Source organism: Gallus gallus, chromosome 6 (assembly GCF_016699485.2).
Source record: "Gallus gallus isolate bGalGal1 chromosome 6, bGalGal1.mat.broiler.GRCg7b, whole genome shotgun sequence".
Taxonomy (NCBI): domain Eukaryota; kingdom Metazoa; phylum Chordata; class Aves; order Galliformes; family Phasianidae; genus Gallus; species Gallus gallus.
The window spans coordinates 33,177,827-33,201,053 of NC_052537.1; the positions used below are offsets into that span (position 1 = coordinate 33,177,827).

Sequence of the window (23,227 nt, forward strand, 5' to 3'; positions counted from 1 at the left end):
GGGATGCATAGTCATCCTTCAGGACATGAACTGCCAGAGTAGACTTGGACTAGATGAAAATCTGGTCTGAATAGAGCTCCCTATAAATTGGCTCCTGTGGAGGTTCTTGGGAACGTTGGTAGTAACCTCTGCTCAGAGTGAAATACAGAACTTGGGTGCGCTGCGGCCGTTTGTCTGCGCTGTTGGTGTGCAGCGGTCCATCCTGGTATGCAGTGGAAGTACAGACAGACCACAGTATGGAGCAACACATCACCAGCCTCAGACTGCATTGTGGTTTCCTCTTTCACTTAAAGATTTTTTAATTCCTAGCCCACATGCTGCCTCAAAGCTTCACATAGGCAGTAGCTGCACAAATACACACGACGCTCCCAGCCCCCCTCCTCATTGCCCCAAAATATGCACCAAAAACATTATGTACAAAACCCAGATCAAATTCTTTTAGATAGCACCATCCTGCCTGTGTTAATGCCCACCTATGGTTCTCCCCCCATGCCTAGAGTGGTGCTGTCCTCCGAATCCAAACCCTATCTACAAAACTGTCCCCTTTTCCTCTCAGTAAGTCATTAAGCACCACCAAAGTCTTGAACCTCGATCACAATGGCATTTGCAAGAGAGGATTTTAATGTTTAAACAGTGCTCGAGTTAAAAATATATTGAACATTCCATTTACATTTTGAACAAAGTATATTGAATTTACCATGAAAATATTCCTATGGAGGCAAGATAAAATAAATGAAAGGACAGCTCTCCTTGTATTTCATATATTTTTTTTTCTGTAGAACTAATACAGAATTAAAGAGGAAAACCTGGTAGCTGCAGGAACAAGTTTGAGCAATCACTTGTCACCTGCAGTTAGCACAAAAATGTATTATAACAAGATATTGCTTGTAGAATTTCCGCTATAAATCTTTTATTCATTCCAAGGAATCCCAGTCCAGGCATTTGCCATTCTGCACTGTCAAAAAAAATACCCAGCATAAATGGCATTAGGGAGCCCATGAACATCAGAGATAACAAGAGTACTAACACCTTATGGGCCTTAGAAACACAGCACTGGTATTTCTGGCCTCTCATTAAAAGTGAAATAAAAATATTGTTTAAGGATAACTTTTATGCTTAACTATTAAATGCAAGCATTGATTCTTTCGTGGTTGTTTTTTTTTTTTTTCCCCCACTTTCCTTCTTAAAATTGCTGAGTGGATGTAAAGAAGGAAGTAAATTTTTATGGCCCTGCTCTGTGGCTGGGCACAAGAACAAGCAAACGTGGGAGCAGCCTGACTTCCCAAGCAGCACTCAGAGAAGGAAGAAGCAATGAGTGCTGCAGGGTGAGCCAGTGTGCTTCCGAGGGGCCGGGAGGCATCGGCACCTCCACCAGAGCCCACAGTTGGCAGTTTCCATGGGTGGAGGAGACACGTGGGGCCTGAGCTTTTGCTGCAGATGGGGAGAGACTGCCCCATGCAAAGCCACAGTCAGCCCGCTTTCAGCATCCAACACCTTCAGTAGCAGCTGGCAGCCCCATGTCTTTCCCTGGAGATCGCTCGAACAACACAACTGGACCACTACTGCTTGTAACAGAGGACACTTCACCAGGTCTTTCCATTTTCACATTTCCATATTCAAATGTTGGTCATTCTTTACAGAGCTTTCATCTGCTTTAGCTCTCTCCATATTGTCTTTCTTGATATCTGCCCTTCTGATGAACCCTTCCGCTTCATATTTTCCATGGCCCTGGGCCATCTTAGCTGTGTTGTCTTCCCAATTCTTGGGAGTGTGGGGGCAGAAGGTGTGGAGTAACTGTGGGAAATGTCAGCGAGTCAGGGCAGCTGCATCAGTGGGTGACCCAGCCATCCTGCAGCCACATCAATATTGGAGCTCCTGACAAAGGCAAGCTTGCATGGTGACTCCTGCCCAAACCTCTGTCATTTCTATCTCAAACAGGTAAGCAAGTCATGAGGTCATCTCTTTCTTGGAGAGGTTCTCTTCCTTTCTTTCCACTTCGTTTTACATGCTACAGCAATTCTTTCTTTTATTCTCAATTTGCCTCTCAGCTCTTTGTTTCTTCTCTTCCCTTGACCTCCAGAGGCCACGTGGGTAAGAAACATATTTCCTCTCCGCACACTTACTAGAAGTAGATGAAAAAAAGATAGGCTTTCCAGGTAGAGGAAGAGAGGCTTCCTGATTTCTCTCAGGCATCCTTGCTTCATAGCAGAAGCACAGGGCATGTTTCCCTCAGCTACAGAATGGAGAGCAAACTTTGGGTTATAGGAGACTTTCATGCTCCTGCAAGAGCCAGAAGACATAGAATAATACAGAATCATAGAATGGCCTGGGTTGAAAAGGATCTCAGAGATCATCTACTTTCAAACCCCCTGCTGTGGGCAGGGTCGTCAACCACCAGACATAGTCTGAACCAGACTCTTTCTTCTAAAAAAGAGCCCCACAGAGGCGTAAGGTAGGATAGCTGAGAGTAATAATGTACACTTTTCATTGTACCCGTAGGATGGCATCAGCATTTTCTCAGCACGACAACTGCTACGTTAACATAGGCAGGTTCACATCCCTGTGAGCCTCATCACGACACCATACTCTCCATGTGTAACAACAGCAACAAAATCAAACATTATTTTGCAAATAATTGAGAGAGTGTTTTTAATTAGGAGTATTCTACGTATCCTCCACTTAGAAAGTGCCCTGCCATGCTTCCAAGAGTTATTGTATTAGCTACAGAGCTCGTATGGAAAGGAAAATTATAACTGATCAAATTTTAAAGAAATCTCTAAGAATAGCTTTTCTGAAGCCATAATGTCACAATGATGAAGTCTAAGATCTTAGGTCCTCCAAGAGCTTAGAGCAAGATTGCGTCCCATTAGGAAGTTTGGGCTCTTCCAGTAATTTCCCCGTGGGAAAACTGCTTGACTGCAGAGGCTAGAAAGGTAACACAGCTAACACATCCCTCATCCAAACAGGAATATGTCTGAAGTCTGATGCAACAGTGTCTGGGAAAGAAGACCTAGCACTAAACAGATGTCTGTCTCCTGTAAGATTTTGGTGCATGCTTGCTTTTTGTGACAGAAAACAAGGAATTTGGAGCTGCTCTGAACAGTGGGTGGGCTGGAGATAGCCCTGGCCAAGATGGATTTGCAGGCAACGCAGGGGATTTGGTTAGAAGTGCACAATAATTACGGTTTATTATCCTGCACTTTAGTTTATCACAGCAGCACTATACCATCCATTCAGCGGTCAACTTTAGATGTAAGATGACCTCTAACATTAAGCAGACATTACTAACATCCACTTTCTTTGCAGTTAGTATAATAAACCACTGGTGATAAACAGTGACCTCATCTTTTGGAGTTAAGTCTAACAGCATTCACTAAAACAACAGCGAAAAATTACCTCTCAGTAGCCAGAGCAAGATCTACTTGAGCACAGTTTCTCCCATTCACACGGTATTTATCAGCAGCAGAAACACAATTTACATTACACAGCCTGCGCTCACTGTTAAAATTTATATCAATCAGCAGTCATTAAATCCTACATTTTCCTTCCCCTTAATCCACTGTTAGATTAAACGGTTCAATTAATAATAAATATTAGCAGTTTATTAGATTAATAGTTACACCACTACGTTAGTGCATGTGGTTGCACAGAGCCAGAAACGAAGCAAGAGGTTCCCACTAGCTCATTTTTAGCCAAGCAGCACACCATATGTTGTTCTGCTGCACTCATCCCTTCCCTCGAAAAAACAAAGCCAAAACCTTCGGCTTCACCTGCCACTTCTTGTTATTCAGCTGCAGCCCAAGGACTGAGCTGGGAACAAGGAAGCAGGCTGTGCTCTGAGCTCAGTCACTGAACTCAGCGGGGCTGCAGGAGAGGAGCCAGCCCAGGCTTTGACCCATTTATTTGAGAAAATTACCCCTGGACAAGGAGATAATCCTCCCCAATAAGCCTGGCTGTGGGCAGGAGGAAGCACCAGCTTAGTGGGTTTGGTTCTGCTGCAGGCGCTGATGCCGAGCAGCTGGAGCAGCTCTGCTGTCCCACGCCGAAAGCACAGTGTGATAACATGCCAAAGTGTTGCATCTGTACAAGATCTGCATTCATCTATAAAATGGATTGCAAAATGTTCTAATTTTATAAAGCAGAGGAAGAATCAGCTAAGGGGAAAGCGGGTTACACTGTCCAGGAAACTACTGTTAATGCTAATCTGCTATTTGTCACATCTCCCCATGCACTGTGAATGTGCGCACCATTCTGCAAGCATGTGGCCTGACTGGTAGGAGAGCAGAGAAACAACAGTCAGAAACTGGACTCTGTTCCCAGTTTCACCTCCAGCAGGATGCCCTGCCAAGTGTCTTCTCCTTGTTGCACATTTGTTCTTTCCATACCTCACCTTTCCTAAATTTCCCTACTTCTGTCACCTCTCCCTTTGATCAGTCCCATCCTGCTGTGTGCCTCCGTTTCCCTCACCCCACAAATAGGGGTGACCTTTTACTCAGTGACTTTGGATGAAAAGCACCGTCAGGGACTGCAGGGACATCATCGGGGAGTGACACCTACATTGGACCATACTCACCTCTGGGACATTAGTGGAGGGGCTGAGAATTTGCATCTATGGTCTTTTCTGTCCTTAACAAAACTATGAGGTAACATAGGTCTGCAAAATAGCATGAAAGCCCCACCTAAGTCAAAGAGCTTTGCTTACACTAATACTCGCATAGGGAGAAGCTCCCATTCTCTCCCAAAGTTTGCAATGCATTTGATTCACAAGAGGGGAGCAGAGCAGCAGCCTCACCACCCCGGCTCAGCAGCGATTGGAAAGATGCTGAGTGCTGTGCTCTTCCAGATCAGGGAGACAGGAAACTGACTTTGGATTTGTGCACTGATTCTTAATTCCCATGGATGTGAGTCGCTGGGTGTGCATGAGTACAGTCCCACGCACAGAGATGAGATAATTACAGTCACACAGTAGTGGAGGCATTGCCAATATCCCATAATTAATTTACAGACAGAGTATTTCCTCCTCCTTTCCCCCCCGTTAAGTGTAGAGAAAATAAATGTTCTTAGGAGTTGGCAATTTCTCTTTAGTTTGCATATTCCTCCTAAATATGAGCATTATGTTGTTTACTCATCTGTTAATGACAGCTGATTATCAAACCATAAATATACATGTATCTAATGGTTTGTGAACATTAAACATCAGAATGTAATATATGTGGGTGTACGCAGGAACCCAGTGCCCAACAATTGCCATGTAGCATGTCAGCATCCGCAGTGCCGCCTGAAGCTGGGCACTGGCACTTCCCATGTAGGAGAAGAAGAGAGCGGATGCTCCCAGCTGCTCCTCAGGTGTTTGTTTGTTGTCACATGTAAACAGATTATTTGTTATTTTGTATGATTTTCCTCTTCTGTGCAATCTAGTGCTGTTCCAGCATTTTTGCTGCTCCTCAGTGTCTGATGATGTAACTGGACAAACAGAACAGCTTTCCTTGTAGTTGCAGTAGATAAGTAGCCTTATCTCTCATCCTATCTTTGCTCTTAATCACCAAATAAAATAAAATAAAATAAAATAAAAGGATGCAGTCACTACTTCAGCGTGAACTCTCCTGAGAATTCGGGGTTTAATGCTAACGATCCCAAGGCCTCCTTCTATGTTGTCCAATTTACTCTTTTCTTTTCTCTCTCAGCTGCAGCTCTCCCTCGGCTCTCTTTTCATCCTAAATGTCTTGCTGTTATCTCAGATCTGGTTTCTCTGGAACAAAGCTGCTTTCCTTCCTCCTAACAGACTTTCTTTGTCAGGGCTGGTATCTGTACTGGCCTTCCCACTTCAAAGACCTGTGACTTCAGTGTCACCTTAGTCCCAGCTCCTCTACTTCCCCTGCACTTTGGCTCTCCCACTTGGCTCTTTTATTTTCTCTTTCTAGTGCTAAATTCACTCTTTTCCCTTCCCCTTTGAAACCAAAGTCTGCGAGCTGTCTTTCTCTTCTATGCTTTCCTTCCATTCTTCTTCTGAAATCCCGCTTAAATTCTTGTGCTGAAGTCAACTGCTCCTGCTGTTCTTGCCACCTTCCACTTCCTTGAAGTCCCTCCTGATCTCTTAACTCTTGTTGCAGAGGTAGATTCCTTTTTCTTCGGTGTTTCCTATCAGTCACCTCACTCCCAGGCCCATATTCACTCTTTCCTCCTAACTGTCCTAATTGCTTCTCTTCCTCCATGTGCCACAACTAACTCCATACTCAATACTTGCAGTGCAATCCTAAAAACTAGAGCTGGGTCAAATACAAGGTTTTTGATCGGAATTACTGTAAAAGGTAAGGGGAACTGTATGGAGCTCCTGCTGTTTTGAGCTTGGAGAACAACCCAAAGAGAGCGGCACTCATCCTTCGGAGCCGAGCTCTTCAGGATGAGTTGTACTCCTGGCCACACTCAGCTTCAGCAGCCTACAGCTCGGTCAGACTGACAGCATCTTCCCATGGCAAAGCCCCTGTGAACATCTGCATTTATGATGTTGTGGATCTGAAACTACATGGATAAGAACCATTGGGTCAATGCTTGCACTAACTCATTCAAATGATTTCCCTGTGCAAGAGTTTTTAGATGGGAAAGTCTCAGCCAAGGACAAATTTCCTTCCATGTCCTAATAAGTCTTTGCTGATAGCACCCTGCAGTGTTAAGTTCCCAATGGGAGTGAGAACGTTGTCACTGCTTCTGATGGAATCAGGATAGTTTCAACAACTATTTTTGGACAACTAGCAAGGAATATGGTGAGCATGACTTGTCATGACAGTGGTCTTTGGAATTAGTCGAGTTAGGATGAGGTGTATGTGTAATTTTCAAGAGCGTAATTTTTATGCTGTTCCAAGCCACAGAAAACATTCAGCAATACTGATCAAAGAAAACCACTGCTGTGATATAATTCCAGAATCAACGTATAAAAAATTTCCCTTGTCTTTTTAGCAATTACTGATGAGGGGAATAAAGCTGCAGGTGAACACAAAGAGCTGGCGGTTAGCATTCCTGCACTGCCAGCACGCCAGATTGGGCAGTAAGCAAGTCATTTTGCCTGGAATGAAAGCAGCTGAATGCTGACAGATAAGTGTTTGTGCAGTGCGGGCTCGTCGATGAAAATAAGCTGTCACAGCTTACACTGACCTGTGCTATTCAATTAGGAGGTGATGCCTTTCTTCTCCAAAGGATTCAAGAGGACTTATCCAGGTGATGCTGATGCAGAGTATAGGGATGCTGAGCACCATGGGAGGGGACTTCTCACCGGTGTAATGTTGAGGTGTGGTATGAAAAAACAGACCTGGTTTAAGTTTTGAGGGGTTCATCTTCTCATCTGCCATCAAAAGCTCTATCTGAATACTGTACTACTGGGTTTTTCACTGCCCCAAGCCACTGGAATTAATGCAGAGCTGTGACTTGCTTTGAAATGGTATCTTTTTTGTTCAGTTCATTTCCATGCTTCAAACACAAAATAAAAACCCAACAAGTTTTGACAGATCCAAAACCATTTTGTTTCCAGAATATTCTCTGTGAAACTAAACAATAAGTTTTCTCATTTTGTCCCAGAATGAGCAAAGACAAACGTTGAAACCTTTCAGACATGGATTTGCCACCTCACACTCAGGTCGACGGGAGATTACATTTCATCTGGCTTCAGGTAGAGGCCAATCTACTAATTAAATGGCAGAGCTGCTTTACTGGAGATAAAAATAAAGCAGGCACTAGTGAGAAAAGGGGAATGGGGCCCAAACAAAAGGGAAGGCCAGGAAAGGGATGAAGTCAATAACAGATAAATCCCAGTCCCAACACAAGTACGAGAAAGACAATACTCTGCTGTGCACAGAGAAGCTGAGGTTTATTAGCTGTTGATTAAGTCTTGTAAGGAGCAGAAAGATAGTTGAAGAGAATGGAGCAAAATACAAACAATCTCTTCTATTTTCTTGGCAAATTTGATCTTCTCTATTAGGATTATCAGAGAGCTTATTCCCTGGATGTGGGCAGCGAGGCAGATTTCCAATGCCTTTCAATTGCTTTTCTGGCTGAGGCTGGCTATTCTAATGCAACGTGACGGGTAGCCACAAACATAATCCTCAGGACACAGTGGTGTCGAATGCAGATGCTACTCACAGAGGCAGAAGAGAGGAGCAGGGCTCCAAGTTTGCTCACACAGGGACGCTCGTGGCACTGGTTGATAGGTGACCTGTAGCTGAAAGCTCAGTGCTGCTGTGTTCATGACTTTGGTTGCAGGTGGAAATTCAGATGTTTAAAACACTATCTGTTTCCAAATCGCAGAACATTGCATATTCTTTTTTCTCAGCTGATTTCACCTTCTAGGGTGGGCATTTAGGAATACCCATATTGGATCAGACTGCCTGTTAATCTAATCTGGTGTACCTATTCCGGCTGCAGCTAATAGATGATGCTTCAGAGGAAGAAAACAGAAAGAAAACAAACCCACCACAATACATCTCGTTAATTGAACAGTTCTGTACATGGGGAGAAAAATTCCTTCCTGACGTCCACAGGTGATGAGCATATGCCCTGAAGCATGAGATACGATTACTCTTATCATTATCTTAGCTTGCATAGCAACAAATGTAATTAGCGGTCATAAAATTATCCTGCTGTTTGGGATTATCTATTTTTTTTAAAGCAACAGAGCCAGGCGTGTCTCTGAGGTAACTTCATTTGAATAGGATGAATTTGGCCCATAAACCCTATAATGTATCCTTAAGTACAAACAATAGAAAATAAAAAAGGCTAAAATGAAAGGACTCGGTTGTGGCCTCCTAAGGCTGCTATTCACCACGTACTTGGGCTGCTTCTTAAGAGGCTTTATTCAAACTTCATATTAGTGAGATAAGAGGTGAAACAAACTGCTGGGAGCAATGACAATAAGCAAAAGCATAGTAAGATTTCAGGCTGGAACTCAGAAAATGCCATTAAGCTACGTGTTGTGGCCATTTAAAGGCAATTACCTCCCCACGTCCGAGCTGTACCCGGAAGACAATTGGTCACACCAAGGGCATTGGCAACATGAGACCACTGTCACATCAAAACGTGAGCAATTAGACAAGGCCAAGCTAACGAGGTAAGTCATCTATTGTGTCTGCTCAGCAAGGTGAAACCAGGACCTCAGGGGCAAGAACAGCAGCAGGGTTTGTCCAGCTCCAGGAGTTCATGTGTTATCCAGGTTGGCTACCTGTGGTCTGCAGAGACACAGTACATCAGAAACATCTCCCAGAGCACTGGGGCCACACTAAACAAACCTGGCACTCCATTGCTTAGCAGCCCTGGGAAGAATGGGGAGGGTATTCCAGGGACAGCAGCTCTGGCTGGGAGGGATTTGGTCACAGCTGTGATGAAAACTCAACGTACAGAAACCACTCTGGTGCTGGCAGTGCTTTGTGCAGCCTCTGCTCTTGCTCTGCTCTTGCTTTCCAACCGCCCCAGTCCTATCTCTTGGTGCAATTGATTTTCTGCTGCTCTTTCCTAGTCCCATGTACGTAGGGAGTGTCAGCCCAAGTAGATGACAAAGATTTCAGTTCTCATAGCAAGTGGTTGTGTACACACCATACAAGACCATATATGATGCTGGAAGGAGCATTTTGTGAAGCAGCTTGGAGAGCCCTCTCAACATGGCACCACGTCCACCATGGCTGTTGTAGTTGTGGCTTTTTTCCTTCTTTCTTAAAGCAAAAAAACATGAGTTGGGAAGGGGGAGCTTTGCAGGGGAAAAAAGCACAGAAGAACTAAAAAGAATTTTTTTTTTCCCACAATGCCCATGTCTTCAGTGCAGAGCAAACTTATGCTTAAATGTTGCTAATGATGGCCCCCAAACACCAGTCCTACATTTAAGTTTACATTTAAGATGTTTTTATTCCAACTGTTTTCTTTCTGAGTCACCAGGGTCTGAGGCTTCCTGTATGGTGAGACCATCATTAAGTTCTGTCCCCAGCAGAACCAGGCTGGGAGCTCCTGCCTTGCTCTAACAGAGGTGTCAGAGCTATAGTCCCCTCTGTGTAAAACTGCATGCACCACTTGGCCTCAACACTGGAAATATCATAAGAATGGGTAGAGTGTGCATCAGCACCAGCATCTAAACCACAGACAGGCCAACATAAAGTAGGCGAGCGCTTTTATTGCTCCTTAGAAGACTCACACTAAATCGTCAAGGTTAACTCCATCTTTGAGTCAAGATAGTTTTTGTTTGTCATAAAATACCTTTCATGACTCTGTCCTTCTGCTTAATGAAGATGCCCTCAGCAGATTCGGTGATTGCAGGTAGTTTATGCTGCAAGTTGCTGCTCCCATGATGTTACCACATGCCCCTGGTATGCTCCTGAGAGACTCAGCTCCCGGCCAGGTGAGTACATGAGAACCTCAGCACTTGTTTTAACAAGAGCTATAAAGTGATGACAAGTCACCAGAGCTACGGATAAAAACACAAAGATGTGACCCAGGTGCATCCTAAATATCTTGGAAGGCAAAGAAAGCCGAGTGCGTGTATTTACTCACATCTCATTATTCCTAGAGCAGGTCTGGGAGCTGTGACTGCAGATCTGGGAGCACGCAGGACGTGTAAATCCCTGCTTGTGGGATGTAAGGGTTGAATTTGCTGGTGTGAAGATGCTCTGCGCTTGTGGAAGCCCTCCAGCCCGCTCAGTGTGCCAACAGGGCTTGGATGGGCTCTGGTGGCTGGTGCAGGATGGGCTGGTGATGCGTCCTGCCGTCCCCTCGGACCCTTCCTTGTGCAGAGGAGGGGTATCCTGGCATGTGAGAAGCTTCCCTGGATCCTGCCCAGCAGACACAGGCAAGGCCTTGGGCTCCCATCTGCCCTCCCACTCCTCCCCGTGCACCAAAGTGGGCGGCAGCGCCGCTGGATATTGCCAGGCAACAAAACGGGCATTTCTGTGCCACCTGCTCTGCATGTGACAAGTGCCTTCTATGCTTCGGTGGGGAACGCTGCGTTTCAGCGTCAGAGCCCTCTAATTGAGCAACAAATGCTTGTTGCACAAACTAGACCGACGATTTTTGATGGATGGAAAATACAATATTTAGTCAGGCTGCTGTAAGTTAAAACACAGCAGACAGTAAAAGGATGAAATTATACCCCAACAGACTTTTAAATGAGAAAATAGTCTGTGTTAGGGAACATTATTCATTTAAATAGCAGAAAGCTTATAATTTCAACGAGGCCACAATTTCCATAAAAAGCCTGCATTTGGGATGTTTTTCCCCTTTTCCCTCTTGCAGATTGCAGTTAAAATGAATGAACCTTCCTGCTTACAGAGAAATTCATTTTTATTTTCCTTTGCCTTTTTCATGTCAATTACAGAACACTTTGTTAAAATGATTACATAATTTTCACAGAAGCTTGGTATTGCAGGCTGGAGGAGATAAACCCACTTAAATGTGACTAATGTACTCTCAAATTCCTGCCCAGAGCAGTTTCTCATCTAGACATCACTCACACCATCTCCCAAACCCCGTGCACAGAATCAGTGCAAATGTCAGAGACAAAAAAGCATCTTCTCCTGCCGAGGGAGGTACCACGTGCACTCTGTTTTTAGGCAGCGAGGCAGAGGTCGCTTGCTGCTAAAAACTCCGTATCCTCAGTCCTCATCTCATCACTCGGTTCCCGTCTCATGATAAGGTTACGCTGAATGGTGCTGGCATCCTTCAAGGTTACTGTTCCAGAAAATATTTGCAAATAATTTGACGTGCTGTCAGCTAGCAGGCAGCAGTGAACTCGTATAATTCAACATACTAATGTGGGTTTTCACGCCTAAAGCTATAAATAAGCTTGATATTCGAAAGTTTCTGTAATGTTTATTTAATAGCAATATTTTATAAATAAATCTTGATTATTCCATTGCACTCCAATGGAGATCTTCCTCCAATATAACAGTTGCTTCTAACCCCAGGCCTCTTTCTCCAACCCCTCCTCGCCACCCACGTCTGCGTTAAAGAAATAAAACACTGCCTTTGTAAAGCCTTTTCCAGGCACAAGGAAATGATGGCCACGCCGCTCTCACCTTCCTCCTCCTCCGCATCCTCCTCCTCCGTTCCCCTTCACTTTGACCATATTGCTGCTCGTTCTGCTGGAGATTTTGTCTGATTTCCAGTTGCACAGGGATGCCTGCACCACTCCTGCAAGTCCAGCCAAAGCTGTGTGACCCTGTGCACATCCTGGGAAGTGCTGCATCAGCTCCAAGTGGATCCCGCCAGGTGGATCTCAGGTGTGCCTCCCACTGCTCGGCTGCCTTTGGGGATGCTCTCCATCTTCTCATGCCAGAGGATCACCACAAAGCAGATGATGCTGGAGCTCAGCTGTTTCTCATAGGCTCCAGTCCCCTGCAGTGTTACCTCCACAACTTTCACCCCTGTGGCTGCAAAAGCGATGCAAAGTCCAGCACAGCCCATCCGGGAGGTGCTCAACGTGTGGCACCAGGCAGCACTTGAGCCTTGCAGCAACTTGGAAATATGACCCTTTCCTGACAACAGCTGCTGGCAGCTTTTTCCTCTTTCAATCAGAAAACACAATCAGAAGCCTTTAATTGAAAAGCACTCACGTGAAGCTGCATATGGGTCAGATCATTGCAACGTTTTGTGCTGTGGTTTTTTTTAATGGCCATGATTTTCAGCATACTGCCCACAACACAGTAAAATGATCACCTACTTGGGAGAAATAACAGTGCTCGCTAACAAGTAATTATAATCAAACAGGACTCAATACATACATGCATCATACGTACTCCTCAATGTGAGTATATTTGGATGGTTCATAAGTAAGTTCTTGAACATCTGGTTCCCCACACAAATGGTACATGGCCACGGTGAGTGAAGCAGGAAGAATTTCTGTGCTCCATGTTGCTAAATGGAAACTTGGGTCTAAGAATGCAGTATCTAACACACAAAGACCTAAGCACATATTCACATATGGGCTTGCATTTTGGAAAGGAAGCAGAAGTATCTGCAACTACCAGCTGTTGTAGGGCTCTGCGCAGGATTGTGGACACACTCACAGGATTCTGTTTGCCATAAGTTTAGGGAGGAGTTCACTGAATTCAAGTGCCAAGGAAATCAATGACAAAAAATTAAATCTGCACGACATCGACATTTAATAGCAACACCACCACTGGTATTCAGAGCCTTCTGCAGCACGAAGAGCTGGACCCCAAATGAGCAAACTCCAATTGTTTCCAACAGGGGTAAGGGAAGTGAGAAGCCTCATCAGCGAAACTACTTCTTTGTGCTGCATTCTGTGCAAATATTTGGATTACTAAAACGAATTTATGAAGCAATTACTTTTAATGCTATATGAGGAAATTAAGTACTCATTGATTTGAGATTTATAATCTAAAGCTAAAAGATCATGAAAAAACAAATATAACTTAATTAAATGTCCCTTGGTTTTGCTACTATTGCAGACCTAACTCATAAAGTAAGTTAAACAAACCATTTTTAGAACATAAATGAGTAGTGGTTCTTCTACTTCAGAAGACAAATAATTTACTGGCTAAATATATTCAGCAAGTGTAGCCATGTGAAAGATTTTTCCAGTGGCCTCTGGGTCTTGAAGAAAGGATAAAAACTGGCTGGTACAGATTCAAGAAATTCATTATGCCAGGAATGACAGGAGCATTTGCTGTGAAAAGGGGAAAACAAAAGGCTATTTCCGTTCTTTTTACACTGGGAAAATATTTTAATATATTCATGCAGCACAATATATTGTGAAAGGAACGTGCCTTTATGGTCTCTCCATTGGCAACACACTTGTGATTATTCATTCCTGACACTGAGCCCATTAACCTGGGGAAATTTAATCTAATGCTATAGTAATGTTGCTATTTTTTCAGCCTGAACTGTAAATAATTTCAAAAAAAAAAAAAAAAAAACCTCACCCAGGTTTTTAGAATGGAACATCCCAGGTGATGTGATGTGTTCAGTCCATTGCCTAGTCACTTTGACTCCTTCGTACTGCAGAAGCAGGAAGGCTGAGCTTAAAGAGCAGTGAAGAACAGCATGCTGCTCGAAAAATTGTGGAGGACCATTCGTTGTAACTGCACATTCCAGTTGTGGAAACTGTTCCTAAAGGAACTAGTTTGGATGACTCGCCCTTTCAGTCCATGAATGGGTGTTATATGATCACGGTGGAGTACGTTTCAAACTTCATGAGGTTCGAGCTTAGGATGAAGAAGTGGGATTTGGATTTCTACACCTTCCTTGAATTGCCCTCTGAAGGACACGGTGTACCAAATGCTGGGACAGGGCATTCACCAAGCACTGGGAGGTACACACTGTGCACCAGCAAAAAGGTCCAAAGAACAAACCATATCAGTTCCAGGTGCTCAGGTCTGACACTCTGTCAGCTACCTGCCTCCTAATAGCAGCACACTTTGTGTCAATTAAACATGCAAAATCTGGCATATATACCAGCACTAAAATGCTCAGATTCCTAACATTTGGATTTGTCCCCTAAAATACATCAAAGTCATTCGTGAATAAAAGGGTGGCTGCTGTACGTGGGCCAAATGCAGCCGAATGCAGCTGAGACCTGGCGAGCAGTGATGATGACTTGTTGATAAACACAGGCTGCTCTGTGGAAAGAGACATCAGAAATAAATACACAACTTTTCCAAGAGACCTTGGAGCTGAGGAAGCATCCATCTTTTTAAAACCTCATTACTGTAGACTACAAGGGCTCAGGCACACAAACAACAAATTACATCAGGTAAGTAAGTTCCCATACATCAGCTGGTCTATCCGCACACTCTGAGTGCACAGCAAATACACCATAATTTGAGTTAACTTAGCCCTCATTGGCTTTACGCTAACCTACAGCAAGATGCTACCTTGGAAAGGACATAGATCAGGAGTGATCTCCATAGATAGTTACCCCAGGCTATCTGACATGCAGCAGTGCTCTGGGGAAAAGTCACTCTCCTGTTATTCTGAGCCAACCCCAGGCTGGGGGTTAGACCTGTTGCACTGCAGAGCATGTACCTTGCTGAGGTTGCCTAGACAGGGAGCTGACATCACCTCAGGTTTTCTTTCTCTCTGATGCAGAAGGGTTGAGGCCTCCAGAGACTTCACAATTTAGGCACCTCCAGAGAAAAAGTTAAAGGTATCCCACTGTGTTATAAGAGGTATGGCAATTAGTATCTTCCAGTTCAGAGGGAACGTAAAAAGCTAAAGTGGTCAAGCAAGGCCATTTTTAAGCATCTACAATTTTAAGTGAATAAATTGGTTTCGAACTGAACAAGTAGGATTATAAAATACAGTGGAAAGCATTGGGCATCTTAGATGAATATATCAGACATAGGAAAAGACTCCAGCTGCAACAGCGCCTGCAAAGTCAATGAGAAACGGCTCCAGTAGCACTGCTGGTATTTATGTGACATGTAACGCAGTCTGAGGAGCTTTTTTGATCCTCTTCAAAATCTTTTGTATAAAGGAACTCACAGCTCATTCTAAGGGCACAGACCCAAACTGGAATATCCTTATGGGAGCTTCAGAAAGACAAGGAAAAGATGCAGGTGATTAATTTAAGGAAAACGCTTTCTTGCAAACTGCAATCAGCTGCATGGAGTCAGCCTTGTTCTGGGGAGCTGGGAGGGTGACGTGCTCATGTCAGAGAGGTGCTGTGAGGATGGGTTCACCACATCCTTCATGGCACACATTGCTATCATCAAGACCACAATAGATCATTATTTGTATACTTAGTGCTCACTGTGGGCAAAGCATGGATGACGTGCAAAAAGTTAAGTAGGAAAGACAGCAATGGAATGAAAAGCAAGATGGGATTTGCCCTTGCAATCAGGTCTGTGTATTCTGAGCTCTTTGGAGAAAACAGCAGGTGGACATGTTAAGTAAAGACAGTACTGTGCTACAAATGCAGAGGGATTACATTATGCTTGCAGGTCTGGCACCACCTCCTGCAAACTTTCCCACCCCAACCTTCTCCTAACACATATTATTTATCTGTAAGTTTAACTACTGAGCGTCTGATGTGTTTTGCATTAGGGCTTATAGCTCACGTTTCCTCTGTGAGAATTCTTACTGTGGGTGTTAATGTCTTACAGCAATTCTCCAAGAGTTGGATCAAAAGGGAATGGAAGGTAATAGGAGTCTTCTCATGGACTTTTGTGTCTATAAATGCCCCCAGGAGCAATCTTAAAAAGGATTCCTTTTCTTCTCCTGTCTGGAAGGAAGTCTTGGTTGCCATGTATGTCTACGCAGTATGTTCAATACCTTAACCTTTCTTCCATGACCTCCATGAGTGAATTTGTATGTTCCTTACAAATTGCCTTCTTCCTAAGAGAGTGGCAGCACGTCTGGCACAACAGGAATGGACTCACAACTGCATTTGTGCTAAATTTGAAAAATATATAACCTGTTCCCCTTATCTTGAGTCAATCTGAAGAAAATTTTTTGTTTGTCCTCATTTTGATGAAAATATAGTATTGAATTATTTGATAAAGCCTTAAACTAATTGAGTGCTTCCTGCATCTTGGTCAGGAAACCCAGAACATGTGATGTTCAGAGTCTCCATTTACCACTTGCTTTCTACAGCACTTGCAGCCATTCTACACCTGTCATTCTTCTGCCTTGCAGTACAACATCTCCCACAACCCAGCAGCCTCTCCTTCCCCATCCTCTACCTCATACATTCTTCTTGCAACATTTTTATTACGGCTACAATTCAACTTGGTGTGAGAGCACTATGAGGACAATGCAGTACAACATTCATTTGCATTACGTTGTATGAAAAGAGGTTGCTACGAAAATTATCATGACATAAATGGGAAGAGTGTGGCTCAAGGTGAACAATACACAGCAGAAGTGGAAGTGTTCTTGAAACTTCTCTCTTTATTTCCGTTGAAAGGTCACACACAAAAGCCTGCAATGTGCAGAACATGAAGGTGAAGTGCACTGTATCTTAAAATGACCCTAAACAACAAGAAGATAATGCTCTACGTATAATAAAACAATAAGAGTATCTTAAAGGACTCCAGAGATAAACGTTTCCTATTTTCCTTTATCTGACAGTTACACACGTAAGAAGTAATAACAAAGATGTATGATAAACAGATGGACAACCTACTGTTATGTGTACTGAGATAACCAGAAGTGTGCTTGAGCACAGGCATGTAGGACAAAGAGAAACAAATCACACCAAATTAGAAGAGGGGAGGGGGGAGAGAGTCACGATAGAGGGACACCCCAGCAAGCCACCACCTCCCCTGGGGATGCCAGCAGCTGCCCAGAGCTCACTCACTCCATGCGTGAGATTGGCTTTAGTGAAGGCCCTGCCATCTGTGAACCACGGGATCTGGTGAAGGACCACACAAAAAGTCCGGCTTCAGTACTTTACTGCATTCATGTGAAGCTCATTGGCAAATCTGCACCAGGCCTTGATCTTTTAATCTACTCCAGGACACGTAAGAGGTTTAAACACTTCCTATTTTTAAAACTGTAGTGGTGCCCCCAAAGAAAGATGCATTCTGCAGCAGTGAACTGATCCAAGGACATTCAAATTCTACAAACAAAAGCAGTACAGCATTAACTGACAATCATAATTAAGTAATGATCATGAGCACTGCCCAGAGAGCCTCCTCTGGTCCTGCCAACCTCAGCCAGTCTGGGATTGAGGATGGAACTCAGGAGAAGACATGCTTACATTGATTTATGCTGACTGATGAAAACCACGTCGTTTGTTTGCTTGTTTCCAGAAGGCTGAGACAGGTGCCTGACTGCAGAATCTTCCTGGTGCCAGGACTCTCTCCCTCAGGCAAGCAAAAAGCTCCAGAGTAACCTGCAGAGAAGTCCTTTACAAGCAACAGCATTTTTTACCAAAGGCCCAGTGCTAAAGCTGAGCGAGTTTTAATTCCAAAGCAAGATTGAGTTCAAAGTAAATGTGTGACAGAGTGTGCAGCCATCCTGAGGAAGCTATTAGGACCTGTGACCTTGAGATCAATCCAGAGAGTTCTTTGTGGGACCGTCTGCCTGCGGGCAGTACGATAAAAGTGTTCGGCAAGCCTGCCCACAGAGGGGAATCTGACACAGCAATCAGTGCTGAGGAGATTGATTTCAAGTGAAATAGCAGCGAAGGACACACACGTGCTAATAAAGCAAGGCTGGGAGGGGAGGAAGACATCAGCAGCAGCAAAGGATGGTCTTTTCTCTCTGAAACTTTCAGGCAGTCGTTCATCTATGTCCAAACCATGCAATTGGGTGTAGCTGCAGATAGAGACACATAGAAACCAACCTCACATGTAGGAGCGAGGGAGGGAAGCCAGGGGAAGTGATGCTGCTTGGGACGATGGGAGCTGCACTGCACCACAGGCATCATCTAAGCGGGCACCTGATGTCCCTCCACAGCCCCTTCTCCCTGTCATATATTTTGTTTGAGGCCAAGGTTCTCCTGTATTATGGAGCTGCCCTGCAATAGCAGTGGGCTCCTGGCCACACTTCTCTTGAAGGAGCCAAACTAGATGAGATGAAGTTCGTGCTGTTTTTATGCCTTTTAAAGCCAGCTTTATTGAAGCAGTGGGAGCACAGATAATATCTGATTCAGAAAAAAAAAAAAAAAAACCAAAAAACCCAACAATCTGTCAACAAATTTCAAATAAATTTGAACTCTAAGAGTCAGTTTGTATTGAATCAGCACTTTGCATCATTTGCCTGTGGCATTCTGGATCCAGTATCAGGAGTTTTCATGCCAGATTTACTGTACCGATGAACCACCACCTCAGCTCCTGTCAAACAGGACAAAAGCAGGAGGGAAAATCATAGAATCATAGAATCATAAATGGCCTGGGTTGAAAAGGACCACAACGATCATCCAGTTTCAACCCCCCTGCTATGTGTAGGGTCACCAGTCACCAGACCAGGCTGCCCAGAGCCACATCCAGCCTGGAAAACCTTTATTTGAAGCATCTGTGGAATATTTCAAGACAAAAAATGAACATTCGGGTGAGACAGAAGAAAAAAAAAAAAGGAACAAGGAAGCTGATGGCATCTTCTAAAGCATCAGATGTAATTTCTGAATAATTCGGCACTCAGTGATCAGCAGTGCAATGGCTCCGAAGCCAAAACAACAAGATTTCATTACACCTCAACAACATGTAGTCCTTCGGCTGCAACATCCATCAGATCAATACCTTTATTTCTATCAGGACGTTGTGCATTTACTGTGTTACCCCTCTGGTATCTCCAGAGAGCGTTGTCTTACACAAATACAGTCAGCCCAGGCACTCTGTTATTATAATGAATTTTCCTGAAAGAGACATACAGCGCTCAGAAAATGGCCAGCACTGCTTTTAGCCAGCACGTTTCCTTGCAGGTTTAATAGATGTTCAAAATAAACCACCCAAACCATCCTGCCAGAGAGGAATTGTGTTTATCCCCCAGCTGTAAGGACCCGCCTGCTCTTTAGATAATCAATTTCCTTGAATTTCTAATAACAACTTCAAGAGCAAGCAAGGCTCCCAGACCCTGCAATTCAACAGTTGGAAATCAGCTATAATATGCTTTAAAAATAAAGCTCGTCATTCCCTATACGTCAGACACCGCAAGCTGCAAAATAAGATACACCGACTACCTCTGCTCCCGTGGCATCCAACGCTCCAATTAAAAGTGTGTCAGCACTTCTTTCATAAAACTCCAATGCTGAGGGCTCTCTAACAGCTGCTTAACTTTATGTAGCATAAATGGTCGCAGTACAGCAGCAAGGATATTATGTGCAAATGGTCCCTGCTGTGTAGAAAATGAGCCTGGAAAGCCCAAACTGCAGCATACAGTGAAATGTGAAATGTTATTCATACAGCTCTGGTCTCATCTATCTGTCCCAGAGTAAGTTTTCTGCAATGAGGAGCGTGCAGGGCACGCTGGTCCTCTCTGGAGGTTGATGAAGATTGCTTTGTCTTTCTGGTTTTGTTTCTAATAAGAAGAATTTGATGTGTAAAACCAGGAACAGCGGTTTACAACGCTTGAAAAAATTATATCTTAAAATAAAACAAGAGCTGAACGAGCAATTTAGGTCGGAAATGCAGCCCGCTGCACAAGGCTTTGCATGTAATATGATGAGCAGTCCACTGATTGTTAAAGTATCTCTCCTTTTTCATCTCCCTGTTTGCTACGTGTCTGGTAAGGCTTTATGAGAAGGAGAACACAGGCTGCTGCTCCCAGCAGAAGGTACGACCAGAATGCTTCTTCTTTGCTCCATCACAGCAGCGATTCAACCAGCAAAGCACGGTGGGCTCACCTGGGGTGCAGATCTGCTAAGTTGAAACACTATCAAGACCATTAAACTCAGTGGCTGCAAAACTCTGAGCAACGTTTCATTGGGTAATTGACAGCAAGATGTGAAAAGCTTGACTGAGCTGAGCTGAAGCTGCGGCACATCCCTGCATGCAGCAGGAGAGGTACAATGGGCACCAAGAGCCACGGGTGCACAGCAGGATCCCTCGTAACAATTGAAGGAGGACATAGTTCTCACCAGGAGCAGGAGAGCATCTCTGTATTTTAACCAGCTTTTCCTGCTCAAGGGGATGAAGTGTAGTCTCCAGGGCCGTGCTAAGTTATTGTAACTCGTGTGGCAGTGGCACGCAGTGCCCACGCTGCCTGAATCGCTCCTAAAGTAGTTTCAGATACATTGAGGAATAATACTCCAATCCTTGTCTAGAAAATTATTATTAATACTATGCAATAACTGAGGTCTGTGGCTGCCCCTCAGACTGCTGGCAGTATCACATTATTCATAAAGACAGATTTAATGGGGTTATCGCCGCTCTACAGCGAGAAGCTCGTGGGAGACACCGCGAGCTGCTGTGGGCACACAGGTGACCCATCTGATGCTCTTTGCAGCCTCATTGCTTTAAATGCTTATGTCTGACAGCTGCCTTCTCTGATTTTTCCCTGAACTTACCAAATATACTGAAATCAGAGCCAGTGAGGGCTGCCCACACGGGACAGGGAGCAGGAAGACGGAGTGCTCACTGCTGGCAATGGGAGGGATTGGAGGAACTGCTTCTCCTGAGAAGGATCCTGCAGGATGAGCAAGCAGGAGGCTTCAGGGATGTCATTAGTGTGATTCTGCCAATCAGCTGCAATGAGGAGAGATCAGCACTGCCTCGTCTAAATGATTCCAGGGCTGCGAAGTGCTGGTGCAAATCAAACAGCTCCATTTGGGGCCTTCTTTGCCACCAGGAATCTCTACGCTGATGTCAGGACATGCCCAGCACCATTCAGCCTTCCCATCTCTGTGCAGGTGCCCAGATTTTATTATGTAGAATTAAGATCAACTAGGTATTTATTTAAGGCACAAAGGAGATCCCATCTCTATCTTGTAATGCAGCATCTGTAACACTCCCCTCCATGGCTAATTCCCTGGAACAAACTGGTTTTCAAGTGAGAAGCAGGCATTCAGGGGTTGTGGCACAAGTGAGGAGCCAGACTCATTTATCCTTAGGGCACAAGCCTTTTTGGTGTGGTTCTGGAGAGATGTGTGGGACTGGATTAGAACCTTTTTACTAGAAGAAGTGATGTTTACCATCACTTCGACTTCTGCTGACAAAGTGCCCTCATGGCATTGTGTTATTTAAGGATATTCCCAATCCCGTGATGTACAGAACCATGTATAGAACCAATGCTTTTCACAGGGGCAGTCCAGTACAAAAGTGCAGCCCGTGCTACAGAGGCAGAGGACCGTGGACTAATGTCCATTAGCTCATTTTAAATTGCAGTCTTGCTACAAAGACAAGACCTGTAGCATCTTCACAGTTTTCCAAGCTGTTGACAATGTTATTTAGCAAATCTGACACGTTTATGCTACTGAAACTTATTGTTTTCACTTTACGTGTAAAAACTCCTAAATTTTACCTATGCAAATGTATTGATAAGAGAGATGTATGCATTAGACGCGCAGTGACACCATTACCAAGACACAAACGAGGCTATCTCCGTTCTGAATGTCTAAATACTCGGCTCCAAATGATGCTCAGAGATGCAAAGCCACATATTCACTCCTTTTCATCACAAAACTCTTTTGCACTGATGGTTTCACAGAGCTCTGCCTGTATGCAGGCACTTAGCTGAAGAACAATTGCATAACCTTTTTCCCCTTACAAGCATTCCCGAGGCTAAATAAGACTTTACCAGCAACAACAACACCCATCAGTTATCTATGCTGTAGTGTAAACAATGAAATTCTTATTATGTACTCAGAATTCACAGAGCCATTTCCATGGTAACTCTGCTTTCATGTCATATCTTTAATGAATAGGTAATGAAAGAAATGCTGCATTTACAACTTCATTACTAGTAAAAAAAATACGGCAGTAAATTTGAATTATGGTAGCTGTCATTTTCAGAACACGCTGAAGATCACGCAGGAATTTCAAGGCTGTCATTTTGAAGTGACAAAGTAAATACAAGCAGAAAAATATACCGGGCGCTCTTGTTTTTAATCCCACTCTTCAGTTTGTTCCGCTATTCATAATTTTCTGATAGAGAGTAAAAGCTGAAGCAATAAAACAAGGTCATTGCGGGATGACGGGGCAGGCGCAGTTGGAGACAAGTTGTGTGCTTGTGAACATGTGTACCAACGCTGGTGAATGTTAATGGCTTGATTCATCATATTTTAATTACATAAATCACCAAAGCGCTGACTTCTATAGGTATTGCTGCCAGGAGAGGTACAAGATGCATAACGGAGCAGGGAGGATGTTTGCCTGTGGGACAGGACTGGAAGGAGCCACAGAGAACAGCACGGAGGCAGCCAGGTGAGCCAGGCAGGGGCAGCGAACCACATAAGCCCATGGGTATGGCAACCCCGCTCCGAATTACAGCCCCAGGTAAATCAATGAGGCAGTCCTGCAGGAGCTGCCAGCCTGATGCAGGGTCTGGCTCGGGGGAGTATCTGAATGCAAGGCACGCAAGGAGCAAAGTAACTTGCCCTATTTGAGATTTCTGTGGGCTTAGAGACTCAGTTTCTCTACTGCCCTCCTCATCGGGATTGCAGCTGTTGCAGAAAGGTGCAGCCTTGCAGCCGTCCTTCTCATGTCAGCGGTGCTGCAGGGCAGGAGCAGGCACAGTGCCACGTCCCTCAGCTTCCAGGGCAGTGAATACTGCTTCCCATCATGAGTTTCATGGCAGTAACCCACAGCCACAGCTTCACCACGCTCCTCAGTATATGGCTTATAAATCTCCCGCTTCT

General features: G+C 44.3%; 1 protein-coding gene and 1 non-coding gene across 3 annotated transcripts in view; both read right to left on the reverse strand.

The window, feature by feature from the left end:
* CTBP2 (C-terminal binding protein 2) overlaps nt 1-23,227 on the reverse strand; it is a 251,733-nt gene that overhangs the window by 155,489 nt on the left and 73,017 nt on the right. The window lies entirely within an intron of this gene.
* Nucleotides 165-274, reverse strand: MIR6560 (microRNA 6560). Its single transcript, NR_105427.4, has one exon. It is a non-coding gene; the product is annotated as a microRNA 6560 (primary transcript).